Source organism: Caretta caretta, chromosome 2, assembly GCF_965140235.1.
Source record: "Caretta caretta isolate rCarCar2 chromosome 2, rCarCar1.hap1, whole genome shotgun sequence".
NCBI classification, from domain to species: Eukaryota; Metazoa; Chordata; order Testudines; family Cheloniidae; genus Caretta; species Caretta caretta.
Window position 1 is genome coordinate 61,219,501 of NC_134207.1, and position 11,460 is coordinate 61,230,960.

An 11,460-nucleotide genomic window follows, 5' to 3' on the forward strand; every position below is an offset into this window, starting at 1 on the left:
TTGAGTCTTCTTTTTTAAAGGTAACTAGCTCTGCTTTGTCTCTTCTTTTCTCCTTGGGTATCACTTCCTCCCATCATGGTGATATTTCCCCCCTCCTAAGGCACCCCAACACCCACTTGTTTTCCCAAAAGGAAGGGCCTGCAGTCACTGCCCAACACAATGGGAAGGAATAACGTATTCCCTACCCCTACTTGTTTCCAAAGTGAACCTTCCCCAGACTTCCCAGGGTACCTCTGTCATAGGGCAACACTTTTTATCCCTATGGACACATGCAATGTTCACATTTACAACTGGAATCATCTAGTGAGTTTTTACCAACTGCTGCCAGACTACAGAGCAAGCTAAGTTTATGTCTACCAGGCCCCTTCGATGCTTCCTCCCCATCCTCGCAGAAATGGTAGACCGTTTCCATTCTGTCCCCTGCCAACAAGTCCCAGCCCAACCACAGAACTTGGCAAAACCACACTGCATATATGGACAGTTTCTTTTTGCGTGTCCCTACTGCCCACTCCGGTAAAAGGTAAGGGTACAAGTCCCTGTCATGAGCTCTTTCCGCTTCTTCTCTACACACCTTTCCAGCAATAAGTTAGGGTCGTCCACAGGGCTCATCTTAGAGAGGCCCCATCCCTGTGCCCCATTGCCATTCCCCACCCCCAAGGCTCCCTGCCCTTTATAGTGACTGCTTCTGCACATTCACTTGTGCTAGCACAAAGTCCTGCAGGAGCTTTTGCTGCTTCTTCTGCCAGATGAGCAATACCTGCCTCTCCAGGTGGCATAACTGCTGACAACTTCCTCTTACTGTTCCACTAGCCACTGCAGAGTCTTCTCCAGGGTCCTGGCCACTGAACCCTCATGCCAGCTATAATCCCAGACAAGACCCCAGTGTGATAGGGCCTCATCCCATTCCTGTCTATGTTCATAGAATCATAGAATATCAGGGTTGGAAGGGACCTCAGGAGGTCATCTAGTCCAACCCCTTGCTTAAAGCAGAGCCAATCTCCAACTAAATCATCCCAGCCAGGGCTTTGTCAAGCCTGACCTTAAAAACCTCAAAGGAAGGAAATTCCACCACCTCCCTAGGTAACACATTCCAGTGCTTCACCACTCTCCTAGTGAAAAAGTTTTTCCCCTAATATCCATAGACTGCTCTGAGGCCTTCTTCTGGTGAAACAGCTTGTGCAATTTATTGATTGTGTTACCCTACCACCTTAGCTCACTCAGCCAAGGAGGGAAGAGACAGACAGTAACTCCCTCCCGAGGAAGCTCTCCTGGTTCTGACTATCAAAAACCTGCCTGTCTCTATCTCCTCCCTCCATACTTCCTTCCTGTGCCTTTTTTGAGGTAATTAACCTTCTGGGCCCTCAGGCCATACCATTCTACCAATTAGGCATAGCTTTGCCCTTAGGTTTACTCTGAGGCAATTTAATTGGTGATCCAATGATCAGAACGCTCTGTCACATGATTGCACAGGCTCTGGCAATGAGGGTAGCCCACTCAGGGAAGTAAAGGGTCTCCTTACACCCCCTAACTCCCCTACACAGACACACAGCAGGTTTCACAATTGAGCCCTTAATAAACATTCTCCTTAATTCTGCATCTAAAAAGCTAATTGATCAAATGTGGAATTTTAGAGATGTGCATGGTTTTCATTAGAACTTTATCATGGTAAGCAATGTTCAGATGAAATAATCTTTAGAGCAGGGGTATCACAGAAAATATAGCAGGTACATTATATGTCTGAATGAACTATTTGGGATAATATATAATGCTATATGAGTTATGCTGTCATGGTTCCCCCTGAAACATCTGTCTTAACTCTACAGCATCTGATCTGAAGAGTAGTGAAAGATTAATTGAATTCTCTTGAAAAATAGAAGTATTCTTTCTTCTCTAAATAAGTTTGTCTAAAATTGGAAATCCAGCTGACCTCTTTGCAAAACAAAACAAAACAAAACAAAAAACCCACAACATTGCAAACATTTTAACATTTGTCTAAGAAGTTTTGACATTTAAAAATGTTTGATGTCAAGAGCAGTCCATTTTATGCTACTGTGGCTACATCCTGGAATCTGTATGTGAGCAGTCTGAATACATAGCCGGCACCTGGGAGTTTCAAGGGTCAAGGTGAGAAGTAATACTTCTCCCCTCAGATCTGCAGCAACCTTAGAAACTGTTGCACCACATACATAGGAGAGATTAGTCAGTGGATTGGTCCAATCACAGAACCACTGGCCTGCCATTCAGGTCACCAGTGTGACAGTGATAGAGGGGACCACACAAAAAGACAAAACATGTAGTGCTCAGGGAGTGGAGACTTCCTATGTGGGTCCCTGCATCTTGATCCCCTGCACAGTGGAGCATACTGACTTCACTGCCTATCAATCCTTTCATGCCCACAGGGATTTCAGGTGCATTAAAATGCATATAGAATCTTTGGAGAGAGAGTCACTAGCAAAATCCAGGCTATATGTGCTGAATGATGAATGGATAATATGATACTTTATGATGAATCATCAAAAGTTTATAATAAATAGAAGATTTTACCTTGAAGAATAAATTCAGTATCAACTACTTGAAATTAGACTGATGTTCTTTTTTGACTCACAGATGTAAGCTTGCTGAACATTTCATCTTACTCAGTAATTACTTACAGCTGTTCCCTTTTTATTTATGATCTTTACTAGCATTCTATCATGTACAAGATAACCTGACTGATAACCAGCTTTGGAAACATTGATCTTACTTTGCTGTGCATGTTTTGCTGAGAATATTTTATCATCCAAGATAACATCAAATATGTCAATGGTAGAGTTCTGCTGTTATTAATCTTATGGTCAACAATGTCCTATACGGTGATTATGTGAAATCTAGAAGTGACAATTTTGTTGACTAACGGAATAACTACACAGATTTTGAAACTGAAAATATTGATTAGCCATGATTTTCAGTGGCATTTCTTCCCAACTCTGCTGACTTATAACTTTCAATAATAATTAAAAAAAAACAGTAGAAACTAATTGATATGTAGGAGACTCTCCTAAGTTTCTCAAAGCCATCCTTCTCAGCAAAAGAATCTGCACCAAATGGGAGCCTCTCATAACATCAAACTAAGTCAAAATGTTAGACTTTAGAGAGTCCAAATAATCTCGACCAGTATGTAGTCTCCAGACAAGTGTTTTTACTGAGCAATATCCATAACACATATTTGTCTGTAAAATGCAATGACAGCGAATTAAATATACTGTATCTACGTAATGTAGAAAGAGTTTATGAAAAGCACTGAAGCTAATGCTTCAGGTAGAAGGGGAGAGGAATTATATAGAAACATATTTCAAAATAAGTTTAAGAGTCATCAGTTTTTGAAATAGAGACCAATGACCACACAAACGGAATGTCACATTTTATGCCTTAAAACACCTTCCTAACTGTCAGAACCAGCAGTATGAATCTTAAGGATTCAGATTCTGATTTCAGTCCTACCAGTGTAAATCTGGAATAAATTCACCAAATCCAGATTTACAACCTTTTTGTATTGTCTGAAGAGGAGAGAAACAGCTAGATCAATACTGAAGTAAATGGAGTTATTCTGGATTTGCATCAGTACAGCTAAAATCAAAATCTCGCCAGCGGCCTGTAGGCCAACTGACTGTGCCTCAACACATTTTTCTTGTTTACTCTTATATACGCCAGTGATTTGTAATAATTACCTTAGAAATTCCATCATAATTAAGAGGTTAATAATTAACGGTCAGATTCTGATTTAATTATGTTGAGTAGTACCTTATTCTCTGGGTCCCACTGAAATCAACACCACCAGTTCTGGAATAAAGTACTACTTATCTTGTGTAAGCGTATCTATAACGTTTGTGTGCATTCTCCTTGCCGCTTATATAGCTTGGTCAGAAGACTTTTTCATTTCCAGTTTTATTTTAATCCAACAATCAAATTCTATTATGAAAAACGTTTGCCAGCCACATGATTTAATGTTGTTGACTTTTACTACTGAAAGCTAGATGTTACCATGTCCATTTGGTTCTTAAGTGATCGTAAAGCACCAGAATAATACCTCAGACTTGTGGCTCTATCATTACCCAACTGCTGTAGAAAATAGGGCAATGCAACAGAAAGCTAAATAAATACTATCTATACTTTTCAAAATATAAAACCCACCTAACTGTAGTTGCAAATATTATACCAGACAAGAACAAAGAGAGTCACCTGAGTCACTTAATTAAGACAATGCAAATTAGGTGAAGAACTAACTTAAAATATGTCTAAAGAATCCAAAACTTTTTACCCTTTTTCAAAAAAATCCATCTGGTAAATTAGCACAAATTGCTTAACATCTCTTGGTTTAAAAAATCTTCAAGTCCACTGAAAATTTAGAGCATATGTTATGGTCAATGTATTTATATTAAATGTTCATGTTCATGGAAGATAACAGTGTAAGACCCCTAGAGACTCAATTGTTTTCTTCAGATCAGCTATACAAGAAGAAATCAGTGTGCAGCCTTAATCCCAGTCCATCTGATTATATCCACAGACTTTTATGCCACACTAGCACAGTAAAGTTGTGAATGCTGCCAGCCTATCCTGGCAAAAAGTTAGTCAGCCATGAGAAGAAAAGATCCACAGAGGGTAGCTTGTAAACGAGTTCCCCACCTTCTTGTACTCTGTAGCTGAATGTATATGTTGCCCAAAGACTGCAGCTGAAATTTGAAAGTTTGAACTTCTACATCCTTGGGGCTGGAGCTAACCTCTTTTGCAAATGACCTCAAAAGGACAGATAGATAGATTCTGGGACTGGCTTAACTACCAGTCTTTTTCTTGTAAATTATTATTTAATTTAAATACTTGCAAACTGGGGAATCTCCCCTAACTCCAGTCACTGGAGAGTAGTGAGATGACATCCCCCATCGCCCCACTGCTGAAAAAAAAAAAAAGTTCTGGGGGCAGAGGCGCTTCAACTACTTTTTCGTCAGAGAACAGATGAATCTTTGACCGTATGGGTCCCTTGCTAATTACCCTTGATTGGCAGGAACTGAGTGGACAGGCAGGAAAATCTAGCTGTCTTCAGTTTGCAGTTCATTTCAGCTGTCCCCTGGGTGAACGGCTGAGTCAACCACAGAAGAATCTGCCCTTGAATTAAGACATTAGGGAATGCATTCATAATTAATATATTCAAATGGTAATTGAAAAAATCCTGTCATACTCTCAAGCCATGCAGACGATGCATTCATTACACATGACAAAGAAAGTCCTCCCACTGCAACAAAGACATTAGATGCACAGCTTATTTGTCATGTCCATTCTGTGCATATGAAGTTTAGAGATACTATTTCCAGCCTTTTTTTTTTTTTTGCATTAAAGAAGATATGGTGCAGAACACACCCATAACAGTAAACTATTCTAACCTATCTCAGGGCTGTTAGGAGTATATACTTTATCTCAGCCAATAGGTAGTCTAGTCTGAAAAGATGTTGTGGGTGTGAATGTGGGTGCTTTTGCCTTCGGTGCAGACTATGGGCCATTCTTTCTGAAATGTCATATTCCTTTGTATACAAGTACTTCCCTTCGTATCACTCAGATTGGTTTTTTAATAGTTTTTTAAAGAAATGAGTAATTAATCAAACCCTATTATCATTTCTGCACAGAATATCAATTTGTGTCTGAAGAGGTATACAGAGAGACAGTTTGGGCAGGTATAAATTTTAATCAGAATTTTCATATTTCATCAAAATACAGTATACCTGTAAGGTCTAACAAATAGTGCTATAGTTACATGTCTATATGACTTGTTTTTTAAAATTTGTTGTAAATTTGACAAAAATTATATCATCAGGTTGAAAAGTTCCATGATTTGCCATAGTCCAAGTGATTGATTTAGTTATTGATTTTTTTTTCTAGTTTCCAAAAATATGGTTTGGCTGGTTTTGAGTTAAAAGGGATAAAAAATAACAAAAGCTGAGTGTAGAATATTTGTCTGTGCTCAACTAACCAAAAATTGCTTAGTTTTAATACATGCAAGTTGGTATATCTTTACTTTTTATGAGGGATAAGTCACCTAGTTTGAAATAAATTACAGAGCTAAGTATTGTCAAAAATGATATACTGTTATTCTCCTGGTTTCAGAGTAACAGCCGTGTTAGTCTGTATTTGCAAAAAGAAAAGGAGGACTTGTGGCACCTTAGAGACTAACCAATTTATTTGAGCATAAGCTTTCGTGAGCTACAGCATGCATCCAATGAAGTGAGCTGTAGCTCACGAAAGCTTATGCTCAAATAAATTGATTAGTCTCTAAGGTGCCACAAGTACTCCTTTTCTTTTTGTTATTTTCCTGGGAGACAGCCTAAGGGTTAATTCAGTGGAATTCATGCTACTGTGGTAGGAGAATTGGAATTATATTTGACCTTGTTCCTCAGAAACTGTCAGAAAAGCATTCTGTGTTTGAACATATCTTATGGGGTGAAATTTGCCATATCATGCTGTTTCTCTCCTCCAGTTCTTTTCATCCATTTCAAAAAGGAAAAGAATACTGTCTGATAGTGGCATCTTAAAACTATAATAAATGCTAGCCCTGGGTAACAAATTTAAATTATGAATCTCTTACAAATATGTGAACTTCCCCACATACCTATGCAGATTCACTCACACACAAACGAGATGTCTCTTTGTACAATGTGTACTGTATAATGGCTTTTACATAACAGTGTAACTACAATACTTGGCAAATCATACAGTTGCTGACAGCAGCCAGCATGTTCTCGGTGTCTATCTCCGAAACTATGTAAACCTACGAGACCAACTGGTTTGGACAGACACCTAAAGATCCCCGATACTACAAGAAAGTATTTTCTTCATCCAGAAAAAAAAAAGCTCTCCTCAGTTTGCTGCAAGATATTCCTGCAGGTCATTTGCAAGGCTGAGCTGCTACTGATATTAATAATGTATTATTATTACCATAGTGCCTAGGAGCCCTAGCCCTGGACCAGCACCCCAGTGTGTGAGGCCCTATGTGTACACACACACACACACACACGATGCTCTCTGCTTTAATGATGCCCTTTCTGCTCTGGGTTGATCCTGTGAGGTGCGGAGTGCCCTCAATTCCCAGTGAAATCAAAGTGATCAGAAGGTGCTCATTGTATCACAGGATACCTGGCAACACTGAAAAATTGTGAAGAATGTACTATACATTAGAACTTCATGAAAAAGCCTATTCAAAACTATATATATACCAAGATGTAAATAACTGCTTGAGTTAAAAGAGTGGTTCCTCATAATGTTTAGATATTTTCTATTAAAGCCTTGGCTGTATTTTAAGTCTGAATTTATGCCACTTAAAAGTTAGAAAAATTCACACCCACGAATGCCATAGTTAAGCCAACCTAACCCCTGGCGTAGATGTAGCTAGGTGTCAGAAGAGGTTTCATTTCTGAAATTGCTTTTTGCTCTTAGTATCCCAGTTTGGAAGTAAACAACAATTATTACCGTCCTGCTGTCTGTTTGGTGAATTGGTGGATCCGGTCCTACTCAATTACACTGAATCCACCCCCACCGTTGGTACTAATTGGCACCTTGCTGCTTGTCTTTGAAAAGAGGCCAAGGCTGGATTGTGCCTGAAGAATGAACTACTCTTGTCACCCCCTGAGTTGATTCTTCCAGGTCAGTTTTGAGGCACGTTGACAGGATAATATAGGGAAGCTGGCTCATGGTGTACCTTTTTTGAGGACAGAGTACTTCAAGTCTCCAGGGCTGTCAGGCCACCACCCTAGAAAAGCACTAAAATTAATGTAAAAATTTAAACAGGGAGGAGAAAACACTCATTTTTTGCATATCACCGGCGTGTTCTAGATACTCAGCTGGTGCAAACTGGTGCAGGTCTATTGGCTTCAGTGGAGCTGTGTCAATTTACATCAGCTGAGGAGCCGGCGCAGTCAGTGTAATGTGCATAAACAGCTGATGAACACAGACCCTCAGACAGAGAAGACACTCAACATAAATTATGTCATCATAATATTGTCACTTAAAGTTGTTGAAATCAACATTTTTTTCTTTTTACTCTGTGTATGTTTATGTAAAATCCCATCTATTACTTGGTATCAAGGTCTCAATCTACACAAGACTGTCCCTACCCTGCTTAGTTGTCTGTTGAAAGATTCACAAAAGTTTGCTATAAGACAGTTTTCTGGGTGTTGCTTCTTAACACTTACGGATGTGTGTCTCTTTGAAAATCCTCTTTGGATGGTGACCTGCTGAGAGCTTTTTAAAAAATGTCAGTAAGTAAAATACTTATATGTATATCCTGATATTAAAAACTGAAAGAAAATAAAAGATTACACTCCATAGTGGGAATATGCAGAATGAAAGTGCCAACTAATATGTTTGGGGTTTGTTTTCTCTTTTCAGTCATTATTAAGAAGATTAAGGAACAGGCACAGAGGAAATGCCTAATTAGTGGTGGTGTAAAAGATCTGGATTAAATATGAGTAATATTATGCACTGAATAGAGTGGAATTAATCAGATTATTTTGGCTGTTGGAAAAAAGAACAATTTTAGCAGGAGGTGAAATAACTGAAAACCCAATAGATACGGGGAAGATGAAAGGGAAACAATAATGAGAGGTAATTAGGTGATAGAAGGGTCAGTCTGCCTACTGAGAGAACAAAAAGGAATTAGTGGCAGAGAAGCCAACTGAAAGATCAAAAGTAAAGAAACAAACTTTGGCAAATAAACAAAGAATAATATTTTTTTATTTAAAAGGATTGCATGAGGATTTAGAAAACAATCTCTACCCTAAAGAACTTAAAGTAAATGGATATTAATGATTGTAGTTCTAATTTTTGAAGAAGAAAGACTAAAGGAACAAAAAAAATCTAGAAAAGAATCTGTTGTTTAATATGAGGGATCTCACATCTCATGATCAAGGTTTTCATACCTAAAAGTTAACATGTCTTGGAATTGGCCCCATATAGATGATCTTATCTTGAGGTGCCCCGTGATATAATTTATTTTTTAACATATTTAGTGTGAAGGAGGGCTATGGGTGTAGTATCGTTCTGTATCACCTAACACCTCACTTGCTGTGTGCCCCACCATACACAAATTTGTATACTTATGCCACCTCCTATTTTGAGGCCATGTCCTGAGGCTACATACATGTAGTTTTGAAAGGGCAGAAATTGGTATATATCTTCTATGTGGCAGAGAAGCAAAGCAGTAGGGAATCCATAGAAGATTAGTCTATGCTGCCTGTGCAATACATTTGTTTCATCTGCAGTGCCGTTCCACGGGTAATTTGGAAAAGGATAAACTAATGCACTTCTTCTGTAGAAATGTGGGAGACTTTGGGAGCACTTGTAAGGAAAAACTGCTCTTGGCTTTTTTTGTAGTAAACCTTTCTTGTCATAAATACTGTTCAAAATAGAGGTGTGGTCAGAACAAATCCATATGGGTAAAAACCCACATACAAAAGCAGCAGTGGGCTGCATTTCTTCCAATATTCTGCAGTAGACAACCATGCAATGATTCCTTTTCCCAGCCCCACTGTATTGCAGTGCATTTTCCTGTGTACAAACTTTTACTTGGGCTTTGTTCACTTTTTCAGGATAGGGCTGATACTTGAGATATATAGATTTATTTGCAATGAGGAATACAATAAATATTAGGCAATGCAGTGTGACATTAAGTCCACCCAGCAAATTCCAAATAAAACACAACACTGGAATCTTCAAGATAAGACTTCTGTGGGACCACTTCTAAGGAAGGTCAATTTTTAGGCATGACAAACAGGATTGTGAAAGTCCATTTACGCTAAATTTACTGCTCTATTCTCACATCCACTACAGTGTAAAAGTTAAGGCTGAAAAGTTAAAATATGTGAAATGAAATGGAAAACTATTGGCTAGGAATCATCTTACCTGCAATTAGGTGTGAGGGACATTTTTGACAAGTTAAAAGCCAGACTGTTTCTCCAATCTATGATGAAAATTGGCTTTTTCTATTAAAAAGACACTCAATAAATAATATTCTTTAACCACTGAGAAATTCATAGTCAGACAAAAGGGATATTGCTTTTTTGATATTTGTTTATTTTGATTTATACAGCCACCAGATAAAAATTAGTGATTTAGGTATTCATTGACGATTCCTAAACACACAACCAAAAATTAGACCAATCCTGTAACAGGCCACCAACTAGTATTCAGCATATCCATGGCAATCAGCAATAACCCAACAATCAAGATTGTACTTGAGATCTTTAAGACAGCCTACCTGAACCTTCCTATTCCTTCCCATCCGGGTAAAACAAACTGTTCTTATATCGCATCGTGAAGGTCAATCAACTTTTGTTATTATGAAGAGATGGGGGTGTTGTGGTTACAGGTCTAGCTGAACCTCTGTCCCCTTTCTGGTTTTAGGCCTCATGCCTTTACCTCTCCCATGGTGCAATTTCACAATTCTCATAATTTTAGACCAGGACGTGTGTATCAAGTGTATCCTGTGTATCAAGTTTTTTCTACCCATCAGGTCCCACTGATCTTAGGCACTTGTAGTTCTTCCCTTCAGGCATCTGTGACCAGTGGTATATATAATGACCAAATAGCCTTATTAAAACAAAAGCATTGTTTACTCTAGCAGTAGGAACAAAGCGTTAGAGAAAAAAAGCATTTTAAAACAAACAGTCGACACACGTGTCCATCTTACCTAATGTCTTGCCATCCCCTGACACTGGGCAGGCCTAGCCTTTTCAGACACCCCCAGTAGGGTTCTGAGACACAGTCTTCCCTCTCTTCTTTAATCCTACCAGAGTTCTTTGTTCTTCTTTGTTCACAGGCCTTTTTCTGTGCTGGTCAAAACCAATTTTATACATTGGCTGCAGGCAAAAATATCAGAGCTAATAACCCTGGCATTGTCCTTTAACAAATCTTAAGTGTTTGCTGAAAACTCGCGATCTCTTTTCCTCCGGCCTGTTTTTACAGACAAACTCCTGTTGAATTAAATGAATATTGTCATACAATAAAGAGGTCAATAGCCAGGCCAACATATAGTACTAATAGGTTACCACAGAGTAGCTCCAAATCCATCCTGGGAGGAGTGAGTTCCAAAACTGGAGAGCCGTCATGGGAATGCCAAACTAGCTGGCCCATATCCTACACTTATGGTGTGCCAGCTGAGGGGTCACGCCTGACTGCAAATGTGGCAACCCTATATCAGTTTTCTTTTTTAGTCACCTCTTCTTTCCTCTTTCCTATTATCCATTATATTGTAAGTCTAAGTTAGCCTCTGAACATAAAAGAAAAACTAGCATTTTGTAAAAAAATGTCTGAGAGCCTCATTTGTTTATAAAAATGTGCAAATTGGAAATTTAAATTGGAAAATTAGTAAACATAATAAATATTCAGAATAAGAAGCTGTCATCCGTTCTGTGTGCTGTTACAGAATCCAGTTCTGTTCTC